General features: G+C 49.1%; 1 protein-coding gene across 1 annotated transcript in view; it reads right to left on the bottom strand.

Annotated features, from left to right (window-relative positions):
* LRRC3B (leucine rich repeat containing 3B) overlaps nucleotides 1-15,302 on the bottom strand; it is a 94,303-nt gene extending 79,001 nt beyond the window's left edge. The window contains exon 1 of the mRNA XM_005698922.3: nucleotides 15,153-15,302. The gene's annotated coding sequence lies outside the window, so the exon portion shown is untranslated. The remainder of the gene's footprint in view (nucleotides 1-15,152) is intronic.

Genomic DNA, 25,237 nt, shown 5'->3' with positions numbered 1-25,237 from the left:
ACCTTTTACATTTTGAGTCTTTTTACATTTTATTTAAACAAATAAAATTATTAATGTTAACATTAATATTTATTAATATTTTAAATTTTATTTAAGCAAAATAAAATGTAAAAAAAAAATAGTAAGTGATACATAGCTTTCACTAGACAGCCAAAAGAATACATAGCAGGAAAAAAAGTTAAAACCCCCTTACCCAAGACTTACAGGACTCCAATACCCCATGTGTTTTTAACTCAGGGCACCTGCTTCTGGTAGAATCCACAGTGTTACCTAGCGCCCACAAATGCCTTCTCGGCCCACAAATGAGTAGCAGGAAGTCTCTCTGTATTTCAGTCCCTATTCCTGCCAGCACACAGCAAAGGCAGAGAAAGGAACGTGGCTGTTTACAGAAGCGATGGTGCACAGCTTCACCTGAGAAAGCCCTGGAAGCTGACGATGACTGAGAGATTTTGGAACCTGTGGAGCAAACAGTAACTTCCTAGTAATTCAGTAAAATGCCATTAATTGTTCTTAGAAACCAGCTGGCTCTTCCACCCTCAATATGAAAAGTGAATTAAAATTTTACCTGTTATTTCTGAAGCTACTTCCCTTCATCGGTTGAGTACAACATGAATGTATATTTAGAAGCAGTACAGCACCTTCCAATTCAAAAGAAAGTTGAGTGGGACTTCCACAGTCAAACCAGGCTGGGCAGAAGAAAGCGATGCATGCTGGAAACCCACATTTCTCAGCTCTGTTGTCCCAACATTTAGAAACACCCCTGGCTTAAAAACGATGGTGTTGCTTTTAGAAATTTTATTCTTCTTTTTTTTTAAGCACCAAAAACAAGATTCAGCCTACAATTCAACATTGTCAATACATAGTCTTCATTACACAACTGACACGCCAACTGTTACCTAAGCATGTCAGACTCTTCAAATCCCACACCCACACACTGTGAACTCATCTGCACCCAGATATGAATAAAGATGAACAGCATCTTGAGGAGCCAGCATCTCCATTCTCAAATGGCAAAAGCCGTGGAGCAAAGTCCTCCTAGCGTCTGACGGAATCTCTGGGAAGAACAAGAAAGACCCCAAGAGCCACTGTGTTCTCAGAAAAAATTCACATCCTTCTATGACAATCTGCCCACTGGGTATTTAAAGTGAAAAAGGACCTTGGAAGTCCTTTCCAATTTTGAGGTCCTAAGATTCTCTTATAAAGAAATGATCTTTCTTTGTTACTTGACTAAACTAAAGGTAATGATGTGTTGGTAGGTCAGCAGCTTAACTCAGCATTTTCTTATGGAGAATCGGTCCAGGAGACCTTATGTGGGGTGAACAAGGAAACAACTCAGACTACTCACAGCTTCTTCTCTACAAGAATTATTTTTCCTTCATCTCCAAAACCACAATTGCAGGAAATTTCCAACACTCAAATGACCTGTTTTCCAAATGTTCGTTTATCAACTGAACGTTTCCCACTTCATTCATCAGTGTTCATTCATTCTTTCATTCGACAAGAAGTTACTGCGTGCCTACTAAGCGCCAAGCTGGCAGTGAGCAGGAGATATCATGCTATGAAGAAGGCACATCTTTTCCCAGAGATGTTTCACAAAGTGGCTAGGTACCAGGCTAATCTATAGCAACCTCCTACCATAGACTGGGTGCAACAGGAATTTTGTTTCTCCCAGTTTTGGCGACTGGAAGTCCAAGATCACATGCCAGCATGGGCAGTGTCTGGTGAGGGCCCTCTCCTTGGGTCACAGAAGACCCTGTTCTTCCTGTATGCTCACGTGGCCCTTCCTGGGTGTATGTCCGCGGAAAGAGAGGAAGCGAACTCTCACTGTCTGGCACCATCCTCCTGACCTCTCGCAACCTTAATCACCACCCAGAGGTCCCATCTCCAAACAACATCACATTAGGGGTTGTGGTTCCAACATCTCCTTCACAGTAAATATGCTATTTGACCCATAATGTTAATTTCTATAGACCTAAGTGTTTCGTAGGGCTTCCCAGGTGACGCTGGTGGTAAAGAACCCGCTTGCCCATGCAGGAGATGAAAGAGATGCGGGTTCGACCCCTGGGTGGGCAAGATCCCCTGAGGAAGAAATGCTGCTGCTGCTACTAAGTCGCTTCAGTCGTGTCCGACTCTGTGCGACCCCATAGATGACAGCCCACCAGGCTCTGCCATCCCTGGGATTCTCCAGGCAAGAACACTGGAGTGGGTTGCCATTGCCTTCTCCAATGCATGAGAGTGAAAAGTGAAAGGGAAGTCGCTCAGTCGTGTCCGACTCTTAGCGACCCCATGGACTGCCGCCCACCAGGCTCCTTCGTCCATGGGATTTTCCAGGCAAGAGTACTGGAGTGGGGTGCCACTGCCTTCTCTGGAAGAAATGGCAACCCACTCCAATATTCCTGCCTGGAAAATCCCATGGACAGAGGAGCCTGGCAGGCTACAGTCCATGGGGTCACAAAGAGTCGGGCACACTGAAGCGACTTAGCATGCACGCACGCATGCAAGGGTTTCATATCCACCTCAGAAGAGTAAGCCCTTGGCCTCCCGCAGAGGTTGGTGAGGAAGAGGCACCGACAGGGGGTGAGAGCCACAGTGGCATCGGACACCTCAGTCCTGAGAGCCCAGGTGGCTTAGAGCTTGGAGACTGAGGCAGACCAAGGCACAGGTCAGCTCCCAGAGCGGAGGTGGCAGTGTTCTGCAGTGGGGCCAGAATCTAGCTCTGATACAATTTTCAAAGACAGCTGTTCTGACTTCAGGGCCTACCTGCAACTCTGAAGCGCCTCCTGATCAAGTTCAATTAGGAAATGCCACGAAACTGAATATAGATAACACAAATTCGGAGTAACAACAGGATTCAAGGCATATAATCAGCCTGAAAAGAAAGTGTTAGTTGCTCAGTCGTGTCCGACTCTTTGCGACCCCATGGAGTGTAGCCCACCAGGCTCCTCTGTCCATGGAGTTCTCCAGGCAAGAATACTGGAGTGGGCTGCCATGCCCTCCTCCATGGGATCTTCCTGACCCAGGGATAGAACCTGGGGCTTCTGCATTGCAGGCAGATTCTTTACCATCTGGGACCACCAGGAAAGCCAGTTTTCACAAAGCTGCAGTGACAGAGTGCTTTTCACCAGGCCTGATGAAGTAGGCTGGGGGCCTGGCCACCTCTCTGCTGTACAGAAGCCAGCATCCACCAAGCTCCCTCAGCTAGAAATAATTCTGCTCTCCTCTTAAGGTATGATCATTTCCGTAAACGCCTGCGTCGCCAAAGCCAACCTGGAATCGAAAGGACTCGAAAGAGAGGAAATGGCACACGTGTAAGTGCAGATCCTGGCATGACCCCGACTGACACCTCGCAGGGCTGACTGCACCTCGAAGGAACAGTCACCACACACGGCGTGCAGGCCGCATGCCCCCTCTTCCCCACACTCTTGAATCCAAGCAGAAGCAATGAATAGCTCTCAGCTGGATCTGTGACATCCAGCCTTTCCAAATGGCATGTCAAGCTCCTTGCGAAGTTTTTAACAGAATGAAGGAGAAAAAACACTCCTACATTTCTCTTCCCCCATCGATCGTTAAAATTAAAAAGGCAGGTGAGGATACCCAGGAAGCTCTGGATGAATGAGATGGGATCAGGCTTGGGGGTGCTGAGGGCGGGGCTCTGTCCACAGCACGCAGGGCCCGAGGCCCAACTCTAACCCATGTCTGGTACTTTGCAAGGGCTTTTATCTCCGTAGTCCAAAAGGTTCCTCACTGCAAGGCCAGTAGGAAAAGAAACAGCAGAGCCACGTGGCAGAGAACCAGAGCTCCGAGACCTCGAGGGTCTCTCACCTGTGGCCACATAGCGACTCTCGGTGTTAAGCCACTCAGTCCTGTCGGACTCCTTGCGATCCCATAGACTCTAGCCCTCCAGGCTCCTCTGTCCGTGGAACTATCCAGGCCTGAATACTGGAGTGAAGCGCCATTCCCTTCCCCAGGGGATCTTCCCGACCCAGGGACTGACCCGGGTCTCCTGCACTGATGGCAGACTCTTTACCAGCTGAGCCACCAGGGATGTGACTGTCAGAACCATGTTCAAAATCGGGTCCAGTGTTCAACTGCAACTTTCTGGGGGCACAGTTTGGGGATCTGGAGTCACCATCTCTTACAGGAGATTGGATACAGCCTCTGGATATGCTTTGCTTTGTTTATTTTGCTTATGTTTTAAATTGAATTAGTTCTACCATTAAACATTAGGAGCTTTTGCATGTGAATCCAGAAGTCTGACTTTTTTTTGGAAAATCCAAAGCTTAGACCTGTGCTGCTGCGGGCAACAGGAAGGCAGGGCTAAGAGGAGACCTTGAGGCACTCCGCCCATAACCCAGATATGATCAAAGCCCTACTCATCCCACCAGCTCACGCTCAGCCACACAAAGCCTCACACACCGTGCTGCTCTCTCTTCGGCGCCTCTGGTCACGGGACCCTCCTTCTCCTGAGAGGCTGCCACCTGTCTTGCCAGTTACACGGGTTTTTATCATGTCCTTTTTAGATTCGCTTCAAATGCCCCTGGCTCCGTAAAGTCCATTCCGATATGCCTGGAAGAGCTAACCAGGCTTTGTTTAAGTCTCTCCGACAGTTTCCTGTGCTTGTTTTATTGGACCATACGTGCACTATTCAGTCCTGGGGTACAGAGTAAGCAATCCCCAAGGTGGTGATCGACACTAAAATCAAAGACTTACCATGCATCAGAGACTATTCAAGGTGCCTTATGCATACTAACTCACTTTAGCCTCACGACGACCAGTTATACCCATTTGATGTAGAGAAAACTGGGGTGTGTTAAATGTTAAAAGTTAGGACAGCCTTCCAGATTTCCTGACTCAACCGTTAAGCAGCAGAAGAGGCAAGAGAATGGAGTCTGGCGACCTCTGGATGAGAAGGTGGATTAGATGGACACTTAGATAGAAGGAAGGGAGGGAAAGAAGGGAAAGCAAGAGAGAAGGAAAGAAAGACAGATGAGCTGTCAGGAGTTGGTAACAGCAGATGGAGGCGTTTTCGTGGCAGGAACTGTAGTCTTTGGGTGGGGGCAGGGACGTGGTGTGAGCTAGTCATTTTTAACAGTAGACTCTCCGGGAAGACTGCCCTGCTTTAGAATAGCAGTCAGTTTCTGGGGTGTAGCTGGCTGACCACAGCTGACGGCAAGCTACCGTATGACCCCACCCAGTGCAGAGCTTGAGAGAAGAGGTGTGAAGCCTAACATACTTACTATCTAGTACTAAGTAGTAGGAGCACACCAGCTTGAATGCCTCAGGGTGCAGAAATGGAAAATGCCAGCTGAAGACACAGGCAGGTGAGGGAGGACCCACAAAAGCATCATAAGGATCTACTTCTTCTAGAGGCAACCCGGAGCACCTGAGCCATTTTCAGCAGGGAAAGTCGTGACTCCATGGTTATGAAGGGTTCGATGCAGATGAGCACACACTTCAGGAGCTCCTCCTCTGTCTCTCCTGAGCGATGACTCTTGTTTCGAGAACAGTTATCAACCGTCCCACTCCTTCCCGGCTCCATCCCTGTCCCTGCCAGCTTCCTCTCCTCCATCCCCTCACTCCAGTCGCAGCCCCTCGGGGTGGTGGGGAGTCTCCACCTGTCACTGCTGGATCTGTGCTACCTAAGGAAGGCGGTGCAAAGCAGTGAGCCAGAACCCTCTTACAGAGGGAGCCTGGTCTGGGGAGTATAAACTACACGGTGCAGACCACAGTGCCGGGAGGGGCTTTAGAAACCAGCTGGCTCCCGAACACCCTCTCACCGAGGAAGGAGAGCGGAAGGCAGTCGTCTTAGCCAGCCCAAAGACCCCGAGCTGGTGAGGTCCAAAGCTGGACCGAGAGCCAGCTGCCCCGCTCCCGGTCTAATACTCTGCTGCTGCTGAGTCACTTCAGTCGTGTCCGACTCTGTGCGACCCCATAGATGGCAGCCCACCAGGCTCCGCCATCCCTGGGATTCTCCAGGCAAGAACACTGGAGTGGGTTGCCATTTCCTTCTCCAATGCAGGAAGGTGAAAAGTGAAAGTGAAGTCGCTCAGTCGTGTCCGACTCTTCGGGATCCCATGGACTGCAGCCCACCAGGCTCCTCTGTCCATGGGATTTTCCAGGCAAGAGGACTGGAGTGGGGTGCCACTGCCTTCTCCTATCGAATAATCCACGTGCACATAAAGACAAAGTTTCTGAGATGCTGTGTACCCCCTGCAGAGTCAAAGGTTTTCTTAGAAGAGTCTTTTTTTTTCTACCGAGCTGGTTCCACTTCACCAGCTGGAACAGACAGACACAAGGCAATCTCCAGAAGCAGGGACCTGCTGTCACTTCCCCCAGCACAGGACAACACGAGCCATCTGCTCAGGGAACACGCTGTGACCTCGGTCCACCTCCCTCACTCGAGGTCTTATGATCCAGTCTAAGAACTCTCCAGGTCCTGGCCTCTTCCCACAGGCCCTCCCTCCACCTGCCTGCACTGAGGCCATTTCCTGGTAAGTAGGATGGGCAGGGACAGGAAGTGAACCTTGCAAAGCCATTGTGGCAGCTCTGCTTTGGGAAAAAAAAAAAAAAAGATTGTTGGAGAAGGTGAAACTTTCTGCTGAACTGCACCGTAGTCTAATAATTCAGCCTCGCTTCAAGTGAAATTGGCCAAGGCTTCAGGACATCTGGCCAAGGCAGCAATCGGGAACTGAAATGCAGGCCAGCGTTCACCCAGCCAGGACCCAGAGGCTGCAGCTATTCCAAGGAAGCCCACTGTCCAGTCCTTACAAAGGCTCCCTCCAGCCTGGCTGCGGCCTGCCTCGTGGCTTCTTTCAGCTAGAGTTGTTCTCCACTCCCCAAAGCCCATCAGTAGCCACCACCATGACCCCTGGGAATAGGGCAGATAATGACAATCCCTTGGGCCAGAGAAGGGAAAACTGATCTGGGAAGAGAGACCCTGGGGAGGTGATGGCAGCTGAAAGAAAGAAAAGAGAGAAAGTGAAGCTGCTCAATCATGTCCGACTCTTTGCAACCCCGTGGACTGTAGCCCACCAGGCTCCTCTGTCCATGTGATTCTCCAGGCAAGAGAACTGGAGTAGGTTGCCATTTCCTTCTCCAGGGGATCTTCCCAACCCAGGGATCGAACCCGGGTCCCCCAAGTTGCAGGCAGACACTTTACCATCTGAGCCACCAGGGAAGTGGTGGATAGCAGAGGAGGGACCTTCTGTCACCATTTGCCCAGGCCCATCCCAATTCACACCCACTTTGTACAGCAACAACTAGGCTCCCTTTCATTCTTAAAAGTACCCGATCATCTGTGGTCACCCTAGCCACAGACCTCTCCAAGGCATCTATCAACAGAATTCCAAGAATCCATGAACTTGAATACGACAACAGTCATGAATGTGCTTCCCAACAACAAGCTACAATGTAGCATTTCATTCTCTAAAATGCAAGCCACAAACTTTAGGCGGAGTACGCTTACCAGCGACACTGTCACCCAAACGTACTAATGGGACGTTTTCCTATCATGGTTCAGGCCTGCAGTTTCCCAAGGCAGCATCACGCTCACCCAATTATTGGTCTATGTCCGATCTTGTTACACTGACGCTAGTAGGTCACAGTGGTTTATGTAGCATGAAAAATGGTCTCAATAAGATTTGTGTTATAATCTTACGTATTGCAATGTGTACGTTGAAACGCATCATTCTAGGGTCCCTATACTTGTCAGACCGCCAAAGGGCACCATGGCATAAATAAGATTAAGAGGCTTTGGCCTGGTGTTGCAGAAGCCACCTTCGCCAAGGACAGAGGACATGGGAAAGAAATTCTGACCTCTGGGTGAGCTCTCAGCCTGCCACTAAGTTGATCCAGACCTTGAGGAATTACGCAGGCGCACCCTGACAGCTTGTGCACCTCCTCTCCAGGCCTTGAGCATTCCCATTAGCTTTCTTCATCTTCTCTTATTTTTATGCCTTTCTTTATTCGTCGGGTTTGGCTTAAACCAAGTATCTGTTCATCTTCCTCTGCTGATCGCTGGGCCCTCTTCCTTTGGGTGGTCCATTTCTCCTGACGCTTGCCCCCTCCCACCCCTGTTTTCTCCTACCCCCTCCTCCAATGCTTCTCCAGGACCTCTCTCCTGGGCCTCCTGACCCAGCGGGCCCTCAGCCTTCCTTTTTTCATAGGTCTTGTAGCAGGTGATTTGTGCACCAAGGGTCTGCCTACTATCTTTCACTGGGGCAGGGTATTCATTCTGTTGATAAGAAATGCTTTTGAGAAGCAACTGAAAAACAGACTGCCCACCCAAATAAATGAGTCTCCAACACTCCACGGCAGGAGATGCTATAACTCTGACAACCCAAGCTTAAATGTACTCTGTAGAAAGGATGGCAAGCATTCCTGCTTGATAATCCCTCATGACCAGATGTCTAGGGAAGGTCAGCAAGCTGGGGCCAGGATTCCTCGCAGAGCATAAATTCCCAGTGTAGCCACACAAAGGATCCTGCTTAGTCACTGCTACCCGGGTGAGCCCTCTGTATGCAGGCCTATACAAGCACTGCTTTTCTAGATCAGAACTGAGGGCAGACTCGAGAAGTCAGTGTGACTTAAGCACCTTTGTGCTATAGCTCTGGACAAATATACAAGGGCCCTGGTGCCTTCTTCCTCTTCCCACCAGGGGAAATTTGTGTCCTGAAATAGCCATCTCCCACAGCAAGGGACTGACTTATATGCAGACTGAAAAGTCTATCAATGATCTAAAGAAAAGAAGAAGAGGGAAAGAAGGCAGGAAAAAAAGAAAGAAGGAACCGATCTAGATTTGTGTTACTCCATGCCTAAAAGTGACTCACAATATTATATTTTTATTTTTTATATTTGTTCCCATTTTACTTCTACTAAAAGGCACAAATCCTTTTTCAAACACTGGCTCCAATCCTTTTTTCAAAACCTGTCCCTGGACAAGTATTAATATAAAAAGCAGCTCAGAGAGTTTAGGAGAAATTGAAACCATAAATTTTATAATATCTGTTAATTTATCCTCCAAAGAAAAAAGTCATTATCAGAGTGGTTCTTTTTCTGTACATGCATGCATGCATGCATGCTAAGTCACTTCAGTCGTGTCCAACTCTGTGCGACCCTATGGACTGTAGCCCACCAGGCTCTTCTGTCCATGGGAGTCTCCAGGTAAGATTACTGGAGTGGGTTGCCAGGCCCTCCTCCAGGAGATCTTCCCAACCCAGGGATCGAACCTGCGTCTCTTAAGTCTCCTGCATTGGCAGGTGGGTTCTTTACCACTGGCAACACCTGGGAAGCCCTTTTCAATATTTAATTCATATTTTTTTAAAAAAATTTAAATATTATACAGTCCTTACCCTTAACTTACTCACTTTGGGAAAATATAGTCCAAACTTGTTGGGTATTGAGAAGGCTGCAGACTTCATTCTTACCTCAAATGGCCATTTCATCATGTTGTGATGCATTAATTCACCAAGTTTTTACAAAGCACAGATAGGTATATACCAGTATGTCAGACCTAAGAGCTGCCGTTATGGTTCCCAACCACTTGTAGGATAAAGCTCATCATGCCACAATCTGAAGATAAATCCTGTGGATTATTTAAATCTAGATTAAGATATTATATTTTTATTTAAAATAAAGCCAATGAAGAAATAGCTTCTCAGGTTCTACTTGGCTATATTTTCTTTTCCTTATTTTCCCCCGTCATCACCTTCAAATTCCACAGATCCTTATTATTCGGATTCTCTTGTTAATAAACACAGGTCAAATTCAGATGCTGTGGTTCTTAATTCTCTTATTTTTAACTATCTCACCAACACTGAGAATTTTAATTCTTACTATGTATTGTGTAAAAATAGTTACTCGTTGTGTTCCAAGTAAAAAGGTTCATGTGTTTCATAACCTCTTCCCAGAGCATATTGCTCAATAATAATAGTTATTCTGTCAACAAACTTGTGTTTATATGGTTTAAGATAACTATACCCCCAATGAGCTGTCCCTGTAGAAGCGCTGTGTGGGCCTCGGGCAGTGAGTGCATGAGTTAGCAGAGGGGATGTGGACCACATACGCGGGACAAAGAGACAAGGAACTCCCCTGGCACGCCTGAAAAGCTAGGAACTGGAAACCAGGATGTCCGCCCAGGGGTGAGCAGCGTCTGCCTCCTGTGGTTCCTGAGAGAGACCCCTTCTCTGGGAGGCTGTCGCGCCTGATTTCAATGCCACTGCTCCAACACTGCGGGAATCCAGCTACAGCAGCTGCCCCTCCTTCAGAAGATCACCCTTCTGGGATGATTTGAGGTTCAGGGCGCTCCCTGCGGACATCGCGACATACTTTTCCCTACTTATAGTAAAAACAATATGTGTTTCTAATGAACTCTCTAGAAAGCGAATGCTTCCCTTGAGATAACAGCGGACTCTGGGATTCAGATCAGTCAGACCAGCCCTAAGGGCGGACTGAGGAGATGGGCAGGAGGGGAGGCCGGAAGGACAGCATCGGGCAGGGCCCACAAAAGCCCTCTCTCTCCGAAGCCTCTGTCCATCCCCCCACCCCTGCCTCACCCCCACATGGCTGTCCTTGCTGCCCAAGGGCCTCCATCCTGGCTTGTCACAGCAACAGGGGTGCAAAGCTTGTTCCAGGGGACATAAAAGGCACCAAATCTCCACCATCTGCCTGCAACTCTTACCTCCCCCGCCTCAGTGTGACTCTGAGAAACAGGCTTTCCCAATTCCCTCTCTGTTTACTTTTTGTTGATTCAGCTCCAGGGGAAGAGCATCTTGATACTGTAGCTGCAGGGGAGAAGACAGGGGATGTTCTTAGGAATCAGAATTCTGTCCTACAAGAACACCGAGGGGCATAAGGAATGCCCAAACTGCTAGAGAAAGTCCCCTTTGTTAAAAGGGCTCAGTGAGTCAGACATGGCAAAGAATAATTTCCCATTTCTGAGCCCCAAGTATGTCTATTTCTGAGCCCCAGATATGTCCACCAGAAAGATGTGGTTTTTGCCTGAAGTTGACAGCAGCCTAAAGTTTAGGATCAGAAATCAGAAACCAATGATCAGAAATCCAAGAGAAATAATACCAAATAGCTTCATAGGAAGCAAAAGGATTTTTCCCTCTGAGGTCCGACATTTTCTCTTATTTTCACAAATACTCGCGGGTGGGGGAAGACATACCCACTCCACTGGACAGAAGGACCTGGCTAAAATGACTGAGAATGCCTTTAATTTTCTTTAGAATTATTGAAAAGGCTGCACAGTTAGTCTTTTACCAGAAGACTTATAAATGGTCTACTGCATTTTTGGCAAAAGACATACATTTGTGGTGGTTTAACCACTCTACAATCGCGGCTTTTTTCTGGTTATGCAGATGGAGGCATTTATGTCAAATTAGCAAAGAGCTCTACTTTTTAAATAGTTTTCCCCTAATCAATTTTTCACAAATTAATTTTAAGATGCTGAGAAACAACCGCAGTGAACCCAATGCATGTGTGCACCAACATGGGCTATTTCAACCAAGGGTCGGAAGACAGTGGTTCTAGTACTAGCGGTGCTAGAAACACACCAAAATGACCTTCATCAGGGAATATTCTTCCGCCTCTGGGCTGGGAGGGACAGATCTGAGAAGGCCCTCGCTCTGATACTCTGTGATTCAGTCATGAGAAATAGACTCTTGCAGAATCCAGTGCCTACAATTTGTGTCTCTAGAGCAGACCCTGCTCACACTCATATCCCCCCTTCCATATCTCCTCACTTTTACAAAAGGGCTTCCCAGGTGGCACTTCCCAGTGGTAAAGAACCTGCTTGCCAATGCAGGAGACATAAGAGACACGGGTTCGATCCCTGGGTCTGGAAGATCCCTGGAGGAGGGCATGGCCACCCACTCCAATATTCCTGTCTGGAGAATGCCATGGGCAGAGGAGCCTGGCGGGCTACAGTCCATGGGGTCGCAAAGAGGCAGACGTGACTGAAGCGACTTACCACGCACACTCTCCAAAAGAATCAGAAAAGAAGTCCAGTGCCGGTGGCCAACTCCCTGAATCTGCTTCCAGAGCCAGGATCCCAACCTGCCGAGGTGCGCCCCAAGGGACCCATCAGTGTCACAGCCCCAGGAGCCTCACAGGCCAGCATGGCGCTGCCCACACGGCCCCGGGGTGAAGTAGAAGACTAGGGCCTCACACACGTCCTGTGGCCAAAGGATCTTTGGGAACAAGTGGGGCTCAAAGCAGGGACACACCAACTGTCCTCCACCCAAAACTAACCTGTCCAGCTACTTACTGGCTGGGTGACAAGGAGCGAACCGATTACTTTCTCCACCGCTTGGTTTTCAAAATAACTCTCCTCCAGGGTTGTGAGCAGGGTTGTGCCCAGGAAACCATCAGAGCCTGGCACAGGGTAAAGGCCAGTGTGGACCATTGTCCCTGCTACCTGGCCCCTCAGAAGAGCTCCCCAGCAACCTGCACAAGCACCTTGGTGCGAATTTTAAGTCCTCCGTCAGCAGTTGCCAAGGGGACTTTCCTGGTGGCCCAGGGATTGAGAATCTGGCTGCCAACATGGGGGACACGGGTTCTCTCCCTGGTCCAGGAGGATTCCACACGACAGGGAACAACTGAGCCCGGCGCCGCAACTTCTGAAGCCTGAGGGCTCCAGGGACCCGACACCTTGGGAGGCAAGCCCTGATCTCCTGCAACTAGGAAAAGCCTGCCCACCACAAGACCCACAGCAACCAAAGGACATGTTCCGTCTCTTTCTACAAGCAAAGCAAGGGAAGCAGAACACAAACCAGGCCATAAGCATCCAGTGAGAAGCAGGTCCTGGGAGTCAAAAGCTCAATGGTGAGCTTGAGCGAGGGACTTAATTCTAGGATCCTACCTGACCAGCCGGGGAATTCGGAAGAGACCAAAGCGGCCTGTGGGGTGTGGCTTTGGCGCTCAGAAGCTGCACCCCAGCCCGGTCCCAGGGCATCCCCCCCCCCCCCCCCCCCCCCCCCGTCCCCGACAGCTGCCTGGGGCTCTGGAGCTTGCCTTCCGGAGGCAGGGAGCGCGAGGCCACAGGGGGACTCTGGATGGAAGGGAATGACCCAACTCAGAACTCCTCCCTGAGGAGGAGTCTCTTCCAGGAGGGTCTGCAAAGCCTGGGGCCCAAAAGAGGGGTCTGCGCGGAGCTCTGCTTTCTCCCAGCTCGGATCCAGAAATGTCTGCAGGGGAACCGCAGGGACGAGAGGAGGGTCCCCCTCCGCGCCTGCACGTGGGAGAGCTGCTTAGGGACGACCCGAGGGTTTCGGGCGCTCCAGACCCAGGCAATATTCAAACCCCTCTTCTCTGCAGCCGGGAGGAAGCGACCCGGGACCGGAGTCTCAGCCAAAGGCGCCACTTTGAGAGGGGCGTGCACTCCTCAGAGAGGAAGGGTTAAACCAGGAGCTGCCAGGCCTTTGATAGCCTAGAGAGTTCCCCAAGGGCCTCCAAGGGGCCGCGGGGTGAGGGGGGCTCCCCTTCTTCACAGCACTCTAGGGACCCTCCTCCCAGTGGCCTTCCCCACCAGATTGCTGGATGCCAAAGAGGAAAGGGGCTCGCCTTCCCTCATCCACCAAGACGTCTGAAACAGCCCAGAGGGTCTACCTGGGAGCAGAGAGGTGGACCGAGTTCCCTCTGCCCGGGGCCCCGGGTCTAGGAGCCAGGCCTCCCCTCCCCGGAGGCCCGCACCCCCTCGCCCCGCGCCCCGCCTTTCGCCGCATCCCCTCCGGGATCAGTGCTCCAGAGCCGCCCGGGGGGCTCGGGGCTCCCCGGGTCGCTCGCTCCGCCCAGGGGGGAGGCGCGGGAGGCGGGGGAGGGGGCTGGCGCTGCAGCCGCGGCCCCTGCGCCGTCCTCCCACTGCCTGGGACCCGGGTCTCCAAGCCCAGGCGCCGGGGACACTCCCCAAGCAGCACACAAGCCTCCCCCCGGAGTCCCGGAATCCCCTTCCCACCCCGCGGCTGCGGAAACACCCCGAACTCCCAGGCGCCGGGCTGGAGGGTGGGCGTGGGCCGGCCGGCCGGGCTGCAGAAGGGGAAAGGTGCAGCCGCGGGTGCTGGGGAACAGGGGACGCGGGGTCCTCCTGGAGCTGGGAAAGCGCTCCCTCCCCCCCACCCCCCGACCACTCAGTCACCGCCCAAGACGCCAACGGACACGGTCTGTTCCACCCGGAGACGGAGATCGCCCCAGTCCAGGCATCCAGAAGACGGCCTTCCCACGCCCCCCACCCCCGGGCCCAGCATTCGGCGGCTGGGGTCGGCCCCCCGGCGCTTCCCCGGGTACCTGCCCCCTCCCCCAGCCGTATTTACACACCGAGTCGGTGCCCTCCACACTCAGATTCCCAGAAGACGGCTGGGGAGCCGGCCCCTCGCCCACTTGAGCCGAGCTTTTGGTCTCCCCTCAACCCGATCCGTCTCCACCTCCAGCTTCCTCCCACCGCCCCCCCCAACACCCCGCCGGCCACCTTTGCCCCCCCAAAACCACTTACTTCACCCACCCGGATCTGCACTTGCCTTCCCACGGCGCACAGCCGCAAACCACTGCGAGGGTTTCATGACCGAGTTGGGGGTGGCACACGGGAGAACCGACCGACTCCCGCCGCGCCGGACGGAGCCCCGGGGCGGGGGGAAGGGGCAGCCTCCCCCCCCCCCCCGCCACGTCCCACCGATTCTATTTCACCCTCTCGGCTCCTACTCAACCCCTACAGGCAGGATGAGCACCTTTGGGTCCCAGACCCTGGCCCCTCTGCAGGAAGCGAAAAGTCGACTGGCAAGAACACACAGAGAAATAGACATGCCTCCGGCGAGGCGGGGGGTGGGGGGGATGGGGGGAAGGGCGCGAGCGAGAACTAGCTGTGCAACTTGCGCGCACTGGCTGAGCGCCGCGCAGCGAGGGGGCACAAAAGTTTGCAGACTGTGGCACTGCAGCCAGCGGCACGCGAGCAAAGAGGGTCGACACCCCCCACCTCCCGCCACTAGCCAGGAAGGGGGTCTCTCCAAGGATCTGCGCCAGGGAGCCTGGGGGTTGGACACGGCTCAGAAATGGGGTGATGATGGTTCTTCTCTACGGGTTCCGGAGAGGGACGGCCTAGGTACCCGGGCAGAGGGGCCAACGCGGCGCTGGGCGAAAAGCAACAGGCGGCTACACCTTACCTTGCGCCAGTCCGCGGCCGGGGCGGCTGCTCCATCCTCGCAGCGCACGGAGGAGGCGTTGGGTGCGTCTGCGGGGTGGCGTGCGCGCTGCCAGACCCGCAGCAGCCGCCGTCCCCGCCCGACTGCCCGCCGGGCTGCCTGCCTCGGACCGGGCCGGTTCTCCCGCGGCGGCGGCGGCGGCGGCGGCGTTGGTGCGCGGGACGCGGGCGGTGAGTGGCTGGGCCGCCGTCCCCCGGCGCCTCGGCAGGGAGAGGGCGCGGCCCCCGGGGGCGCGAGAAGGCGCCGCCGGGCTCCCGCTGCAGCGGCGGCCGCTGCAGACCCGGCGCCGGGCCCGGAGCCTCGCTGGAGGGAGCAGACAAAGCGCCGCCCGCCCAGAAGCGATCGGCTCGGTCGCTAGAGGGGAATCGCCTCCAAAGCCCGGCCGGGGAGGAGGGAGTGGGAGGAGGAGGAGGCGGCTGGGGACGGCCAGAGCAGCAGGGGACGAGCGCGACAGCCCGAGCCCAGCCTCGGCGGCGCGGGCGCTGCCCTCCCGCCTGCCGGGCGGGGGTCCGCGAGGGAGCGAGGGGGCGGGGGCTGAGCGATGGCCGCAGGAGCCGCGGAGCTGGGGCGCGAGCGCTCGCTCGGTGCGCCGCCCTCGCCCCCCTCTCTCACACCTCCTGGCATAGCTCCACGCTCAGCATGCTACGGCCCGATCCTTTCTCCTCTGTTTTTTCTAACTCTCGAGATCAGAACCGAATTTAGCTGGCCGGAGCAACACAACGTGGGGATATGGGTGGATGAACCTCTAAATGGGAAGAAAGGAGGATGCTTGAAATCCTTTCGACAGATGATGGTCCACTGGGTGCAGAATATCGCGCTCGGCTATTTTGCCGGAAGATGATTAAGTGGGCTACCACCCCCGCCTCCCCACTCAAGACTCCAAGATAAGACCCTGGAAAGGCCCCCTGCAGTTCCGGAAGCCCAAAGTTTTGGGCTCAGAGCCCTTCCCCCCCCCAGCCAGTCCAATCAGTTTCCCAAAGCAGAAGGTGTTAGAAAATTAATTTTTTCCTTCCTCTCCCGGGGAGGACTGTGCATGTATGTGCAGCCGAAATGGAGTCTGTAAGTCCCTTAAGAAAGTGTGTGTAAGATTAAAGCGAATATCTGATTTTCATAACGGTATTGTTTCATGATGTAAATTATTTATCAGATCTATACCAAAAGGAAAAAATAAAAAATTGGGCCAGAGGACCTGGCCTCCCCAGGGTCTACAGATAGCACCTTCTTTTATAGCCCATCCTCACTCTCACCCCAGGCAGAATTAACCTTCCCTTCTCTTTGCTGTCTCCGTTGTATTTGCCAATCACTTGCAGGATTTACATATATTTGTTTTATGGATTTGTTTATAGATTTCTATTGCTTCATTCACCTGTGAGTATTGTTCATTTTTCTTTCTCCACTGCAACATCCAGCAATGTGTTGTGTCTAACCGGTAGGGTTCTCAAGGAAAGCTTAACCAGTGGAAGGTCAATTTCTCCTTCAAGCTGCTAAATCCCTGTGTCTCTAGAACCCCAAGGACTCAGTGATGAAATCTGTAAGAGTTTGGGTGGGACAGAAGACACAGACAGTTAAACTCACACCTCTGTGAGCTAGAAATGTACAACTGTGTACCTCATTCTTGTTTCTAAATAATCTTCTCTCACTGATCACCCCACCTCTGTCTGCAGAATTCCCAAAGGCAAAGAAAACCAAGCTGTTGCACAGCTGCATAGGGTGAGAGGTACATAGCCAGCACTAACACCTAGAGCAAACCCATTCCAGGTGAGAAGGACCAGACAATTTTTATCATTTCATGACCCGTGTCCAGTCTGTTGGAAGCCTGCCAAGGTTTCCTCATTTCCAGTGTGGCTCTCTTATTCTGGATGCATCTTCAAACTGAGCAGTATTTCATTGCCGAGAGAGTTTGTGCTTTGTGGCTTAGGGATGTATTAAATAATCCTTTATTTACTGCGCTCACTTTCTATCAACTATAGGACAGATACCCCAGATCAGGGCTGCACTATGAAAAGGGTCCATAAATGTGGAGGAGATTGGGGTGGGGGGAATGACTCCTAAGATATTTTCCAAGATGATACTATGATTAGAAAGGTTGTAGTTTGAAGTTTTGTTTATTTATTTTGTTTTGTTTTTTAGATAAAGTCACAGGTAAATATGGATGGCAGGTGTGTAATTTGGTATAGTTTTTTTTCTGAAGGGAAATTTGGCATTACTATTGAAAACATAAAATATTTGCATGTCTTTGTCCTCATGACTCTATTTCTAGAAAATCATCCTCAGGAAATAATTGAGGATGTACAACAAGATTTATCTACCAGGATGTTTATTGCTGTGTTGCTTTTACTAGTAGAATATCAAAACCGAACTCATATCTCACAAGAAAGAAATGGTGAAATAGTTTGAAAAACTATTTCAATATTAGTCAGACATTGAACTGTTGTTGTAAGTGGATAGGTGAACATGGTCAGGAATGATGGTTATAATACAATTTTAGTTGAAACAATCAGATGCAGAAGATGAGAAAATAGTGAAAATTAAAATCTGAAATGGACAGATCTCGGTTTGGAGTCAGACATTTTTACTTGCCAGCTGTGCTATTCCTCTCTAATACCTTGGTTGTATGATTGGATTGATGTTATTTACCTCATAGTGTCTTCGTGCTTTAAATTAAATAGTATTTATGAAAAAACAATGCAATGCCTAAGGCATAGTAAAATCTCAATATGTTTTCCTTTTGGCCATTATTAACTGTTAAAGAGTTTAATACATGTTTTGTTGCATATATATGCATTTAGACTCCTGTGTAGAGTCATATGCACTCTAGGTAATAAATATGCAGTTGAAACGATAAGCATTGTTTATCCCTCTTAATACTGGGATTATGGGTTTCTTTTTAAAAATTTATGTAGTAACCAAAAGCAGTGGAATTAGTTTTCTCTTAATTAAAACAAACAATTTCTAACTATTGACACAGGAAATCTCTAGACTAGGATGCTTTGTGCTCTAGTCGATTCACATAATCAACAAGACTTGCTGACTGTTGGTGTCACCCAGGCTATAAAAAGGATGAATGACAGGGCATGGAGTTTGTCACCTTCCATATAAACTTGAATTTGTTTTGTAGCAACCAGGAGTCAAGTCCAGCTCAGCAAAATATGCTGCTTAATATGAAGAGCTGACTGGTTGCTGTTCCCGCCTTGTCTTAAGAGCCAACACAAAAAAAGGAAGAGGAGAGAGAAGTTATATTTGTAACTCTTGATTAGTGAATTAGGGAAGAAAGCCTGGCATTGAAGGGCCATGAGTGTCTGTGACCTTCACATGTACAGCGGTAGTCCCTGTGGGTTGGAGGTGAAGCTTTTGTAAAACTTGTCTGTGTATATTACAAATGTTACAGAAATGTAAAGGCCAACAATATTTACTGGTGTTCTTAGTGCAATTTTTTTTAAACATGGGGTCAATTGTTTTAAAAGGAATATATTTCAGTAATTTTGCATGTAAAGGAAAGTCTTGGAATTTTGAATTGTCTCCCTTTGAAACTCTCAAGAGAAAGAGCCCTTGAGTTGAATTTCTGAAATCTGAAGAGTTGGGGGTGTCAAAAACTCTGGTGTCTAAGGAATGAATGGGATCAAGCCGAAAAGATGTCACTGTCGTGAATTCTTTGTGGAAGTTGTGCCGGCTAACCGCCCTTGAGAAAGGACCACCCTAGAACTTCTTGGCTTAAAATAACAACCCTTCCTCTTGCTGGATCTGAAATCTGGACGAGGCTCAGGGAGGAAGGCTGAGTTCTGGCCTGTGCTGTGTGAACTCAGGGCCTCTGCACTCAGAACGGACACTTCCTCTGCCTCCCAGATGGCTCACCCTGCCACCTGGCGGGCTACAGGCTCTCAGGAGTCACCAGGAGTTGAGGGCGGGGTCCTCACTGTCCTTCGGTGTTCACCTCTCCGTGTGTCTCTCTCCACAGCTTCTCACAGATTTCCTCATTTCATGGCAGTCTGATTCACAAAAAAAAGGAACGTCAACAGAGATCAGATCTTCTGTGAGTGTGGAAAATCTAAACTAAGTGTTGCCCATTCCACAAACAGTCCAGTCTTTACACAATAGTATACATTTTGATCTGAAACTCACCAGGCAAACTATTTAAAAAGATAATCATTTGAATAATTTAGGCAAGTAGATCGATTTTCCTTCCATGTATGGAGAGTTTTCATTAAGAATTGGAGTACTAGCTAGGAGTGTAAACTGGTGCAGCCACTATGGAAAACACGGGTCCTCAAAAAAATTCAAGAGAACTCCCATATGACCCAGAAGTCCCACTTCAGGGTGTTTATTTGCAGGAAACAAAACTCACTCTCTTGGAAAGATATTTATACCCCCATGTTCATTGCAACATTATTTGCAAGAGCCAAAATAGGGAAACGACCTGTGCTTATCAACAGATAAAAGGATAAAGTAAAAGTAGAGAATATATGTGTAACGGAATAATACTCAGCTGTGAAAAAGAAAAATCCTTCCATTCGTGACAACATGTAGTATCTCGAGAGCATTATGCTAAGTGAAATAAGTTAGAGAAAGACAAACACTGTATGAGCTCAACGTTTGTGGAATCCGCCAAACAAAACAAGACTCAGATACAGAGAAGACATTGGTGGTTGCCAAAGGAAGGGGCTGTTGGGTGGGAGAAATGAGTTTATTGTTTAACACCAAAAAAACAACAATAATTTGAAGAGTATCCATATAAATGAATTCAAATTAATTAAATATACACACACACACATACTCACTTGAGAGTTACTTAGACGGCAAGGAGATCAAATCAGTCAAACCTAAAGGAAATCAATCCTGAATATTTATTGGAAGGACTGAGGCTGTAGCTGAAGCTACCTGATGCAAAGAGTTGACTCACTGGAAAAGACCCTGACGCTGGGAAAGACTGAAGGCGGGAGGAGAAGGGGACGACAGAGGATGAAATGCTTGGATGGCATCTTCAACTCAATGGACATGAGTTTGAGCAAACTCTGGGAGATAGTGAAGGATAGGGAAGCCTGGAGTGCTGCAGTCCATGGGGTTGCAAAGAGTCAGACATGACTTGGTGACTGAAAAACAACAAATATATATGTAGGTATACATACATAATCATTAATAATGGCTCCATATAGTAAAAGACCAAATTCCTAATCACGGTTTTCATAAACCTCTGCAATTTCTTTCTTCCCAGACCTATCTTACACACTATTTCATAGCCTCCTCCAGCATCTCAATGTTTATCCTTCTTACCTGGGCCCTTTGTTTGGATTAGAGCCAGCTGTTGACAAGTTCACTACCCTCCCCCAACTCGCCCCACCCACCAACTAGGCTGCAAGCTCCTTGAGAGCAAGGACTTATTTCAATCCATTTATGTGCTCACAGCCCTCAGCCCAGAGCCCACATGGTGTGGATGCTTGATGTACACTTATTGCAAAGATGAATAATTCAGTATCACTCCCCTTTCTGACTCAGTCAGTCTATGTCCAGCATGGCGGTACTGCTCGTGAGCTGCTCCACAGGGGAGCTAATTAATTCTCTGAAACCAGAAAATGTTTTCAAGTTCCACATCACTTTGGAAGCACTCAAGAACACCTATATGTGCAATAAAGACGTTATTATTGCTTCCCTGACACATAAATAGTGAGTAATCCCTTTTTAATGTGTTTGTTTTGAACATACTAGATAAATTTACGGGTGGTAATGCATTGTTGGTTCACTTCTACTGATGGACATCTTGTGTGGATGGAATAAGTTGTGGCTTCTTCTAGCTCTGTTGTTTGTCTATTTCTCCAGCTTTCAGAGTTGCTGTTTATATGTACTTCCTGCCAGGAAGGTGACTGTGATGTGAGAACCAGCCTCCTGGGGATTCTATGTCTTGATAGGTAGTGTGGGCACCTATGGAGGTCTTAGGAGTGCCCTCTTTTTAAAAAAGTTGTCTTGGAGTGTAGCTGATTTACAATCAGCTAAGGCTAGTGATTTATGATCAACTACAACAAACCCAACTAGTGTTGAGTATCAGATGCAACGAAGTGATTCAGTTGTAGATGTATCTATTCTTCTTCAGATTCTTTTCTCATATATATATTATCCCAGAAGGTTGGGCAGAGTTCACTGTGCTATACAGTAGGCCCTTATTGTTAATCCATTCAATATCTTATGTATAGTAGTGTGTGTTTGATTATCCCAAGCTCCTGATTTATCCCTCCCGCCCCCATCCTTCCCCTTTTCCCTTAGGTAACCATAAGTTTGCAACATCTGTAAATCTGTTTCTGTTTTGCAAATCAGTTCATTTGTATCACACTTTACAATGAGATTCCACCTGTGAGTGATATGCCCTCTTAGTCCCCCAGCCATGTAATTGCCATAGGAAATGTCATGTGACTACAAAGCTCAATGACCCAGTAGGGAATCCCTGTTCCAAGCTGGAATGATCAGAATGTTGGACAGGAAAACTGCAAGGAATGTGTTAGTGAATTGTAGGAGCCATGGGCGGGAATGCTATCTGCTACATGGAGAAAGTCACACTTCCACGTGACATAAAGCTGCCCCCCAGGGACAGATTTGAGAGGAAGAGCAATTGAGTTCCTGGTTCCAGTGGTTTGGAGGTCCAGCCACAGCTTTTTATTCATCCTCTCTTCAATAAATGTGCCTCTTGGCTTCAACAAGCTCAAATTTGGTTTCTGTCACTTGGGACCAAAAAGGATTCAACCAATGCAGCATCAAAGAGAGATCTGAGAAATGCTTCCCAAAATACACTTGATTAAAGCTGGAGAGAGAACAGTTGGGGATACTTTGATATGAAGCTTCTGTTTTGAGAAGTTAAAAGCCCAGTGAGTAACATAAATTGAACCCTATTTTTTCAGGCAATAAAGATAGGACCTGACATGCAGAAACAGGATCCGAGTGTCTATGATTTTTTAGAATGGTGGCTTCATGAGGGCAGAGGTTTGGATTCTTTGCCATTTTCTGCAGTGATGAAAATAGAATTCTGCACATACATAAGGGTTTAATAAATATTTGTTGAGTGATGACAATACGACCACGTATTGAACTTACTTTATAAACCAGCCATGGGGCTAAGTGTCATCAGACGTCTGATGTAATTTGTTACCCAGCTTTGGCGTGGGGGTGGGGGGCAACTTTGCAATGTCTTTCATGCTCAGAGATTAAATTGTTTGCTCAGTTTACACACAGATGATATGTGTTGAGGTCAAGATCTGAACCCAGGAGCATCGGGCTCTGAAATGCATGCTCTCTTTACCTTCCACAATCATGCATCAACCTGTTTATCTATAGGCAGAAATATCTGCAGTAGACTGAAAGAGGGTAGGAATACTAGACTGAAGTATTGCTTCATATATGATTTCAGCCCTAATTATCAAGGGGGTAGTGAGCACAGAATGAGTCCTCATTCTACAGACCAGTTAACGCAGGCCTGAGATCCTGCCTCCCATAGTCACCAATCAGCATCTCCGTGGAAAGTCTCATCATCAGGACGGAAGCCCTCCCCTTCCTCCCCCTGCTTTTCCATGAGGGGCTGTCAGAAGATTCTGAGTCCCTGGTCACTGTTGGCCCTCCACCACCTTCCGGTGGCATCCGCATCCTCAACCCCACATCTCCCAACTGCAAGCACCTGCTACTCTGTGCCTGGTCCATGGGGGGCAGCCTGGGAGTGCTGGGGACAGACTGCCCCTCCCCTAGTGACTCATGCTGGGTGATGGGTAGAAAGTCTACATGACTCCTCTGCTGATGTGACGCTAAGGCATGTTCCACACTGTCTCCCAGAGGCTCTCAACATCACTGTGCCCCAATTACCAACAACACTAACTTGCTCAAAAGGGAAGCTTTTACTGGCTTCCTTGTTTCGCTTTCCCAGACCTCTAGGAAAACTTTCCAGAGAAACTGAACTCCCATCTCTATCTCGAGTCTGCTTCTGGGATAATAAGTCCCTAAAGGAGAGGGTCAGATTACTGATTAATTTAAAGGGAGAAAGTGAGCATCACCCTTTATCTCCCCTCTTCTGGCGACGGCAAGTCCATAGGCCACGCATATTTGTCCTGCCTCCGGCCATGGGTGAGGTCTTGCCCCCAAGGGAAAGTCTTTAATTAGCAACTGGATGGATAAGTCAGTTTAATTCAAGAGTGATGTATGAGGATACCCTCTAGGTCCTTACAGATCTAACTAAAATCATGTGCTCCAATCAGCTTTTCTAGCAACATAGTGGCATTTAGATTCTGTTTAGAATAGGGCCACATGATTCATAAAAGCCAAAAAGTGGAAGCAACCCAAATATACATCAAGTGAAAAATAAAGTAAATATATTATATCCATGCAATGAAATATTATTTGGCCATTAAAAGAGATGAAGCAGTGGTACATGCTACAACATGCATGGACCTTGAAAAACTCATGGTAAGTGAAAGGACTCAGTCACAGAAGTAGGCATATTATATGATCACATTCAGATGCAATGTCCAGGAGAGCTATGGAGACATAAACCAGATTAGTGGTTTCTTAAGGTTAGGATCGAAGAAGGCAATGGCAGCCCACTCTAGTACTCCTGCCTGGAAAATCCCATGGACAGAGGAGCCTGGTGGGCTGCATTCCGGGGGGCAACTAAGAGTCGGCACGAATGAGCAGCTTCACTTTCACTTTTCACTTTCATGCATTGGAGAAGAAAATGGCAACCCACTCCAGTGTTCTTGCCTGGAGAATCCCAGGGACAGGGGAGCCTGGTGGGCTGCCATCTATGGGGTTGCACAGAGTCGGACACGACTGAAGTGACTTAGCAGCAGCAGCAGCAGCAAGGTTAGGATGGGGAAACCTGAAAGTCGCTCAGTCGTGTCCAACTCTTTGTGACTGCACAGACTATATGGTTCATGGAATTCTCTAGGCCAGAATACTGGAATGGGTAGCTTTTCCTTTCTCTAGGGGATCTTACCAACCTAGGGATTGAACCCAGGTCTCCTGAATTGCAGACAGATTCTTTAGAATGGAGGAAGGAAGAGAAAGTGATGGATAAAGAGTATGAAGTTTCTATTTGAGGTCCTGAAAATGTCCTAGTTACTAGAGTGTTGGTTGAACATGTGTGTGCTGTGCTTAGTTGCTCAGTCATGTCCTACCCTTTGTGGCCCCATGGACTATATAGCCCACTAGTCTCCTCTGTCCTTGGGGATTCTCCAGGCAAGAATACTTGGGTGGGTTGCCATACCCTCCTTCAGGGGATCTTCCCAACCCAGTGATCAAACCCAGGTCTCCTGCATTGCAGGCAGATTCTTTACTGTCTGAGCCACCAGGGATGCCCTGGTTGCCCATATGTGCTAATATACCATTGAAAGTACACTTTAAAGAGGTGAATTATATGGTATGTGAATCACATCTCAAGAAACCTGTCTAAGTTAGGACTACCTGGTGATGCCAAATGCTAAGATTAGGGGAAACTGGTAAAAGGTCTATGAGAATACTCTGTGCTAAAGTGGCAACTCTTGTATAAAGGTGAAACTATTGAAAAATAATTTTTAAGTGGGTCTAAATTTGAGAAGAGGGCTTCCCAGTTGGCTCAGTGGTAACGAATTTGCATGCCAACACAGGAGACGCAGGAGACGTGGGTTTGATCCCTGGATTGGGAAGATCCCATGGAGGAGGAAATGGCAACCCTTTCCAGTATTCCTAACTGGAGAATCCCATGAAGAGAGGAGCCTGGCAGGCAACAGTCTATCAGGTCACAGAGAGCTGGACAGAACTGAGCAGTTAAGCACGCACACACACAAACTTGAGAAGGTCCAAACCTGAGAAGGTTCAAAACCCTTCTGACTCAGTTTTTCTACTTATGAAGTGAACTGAAGTGAAAGTCACTCAGTCGTGTTTAACTCTTTGTGACCCCGTGGACTACCCACTCCATGGAATTCTCCTGGCCAGAATACTGGAGTGGGTAGCCTTTCCTTTCTCCAGGGGATCTTTCCAACTCAGGGATTGAACACAGTTCAGTTCAGTTCAGTCGCTCAGTCGTGTCCGACTCTTTGTGACCC

This window comes from Capra hircus, chromosome 27 (assembly GCF_001704415.2).
Source record: "Capra hircus breed San Clemente chromosome 27, ASM170441v1, whole genome shotgun sequence".
Taxonomy (NCBI): Eukaryota; Metazoa; Chordata; class Mammalia; order Artiodactyla; family Bovidae; genus Capra; species Capra hircus.
This window is presented reverse-complemented; position numbering and strand designations above follow the sequence as displayed.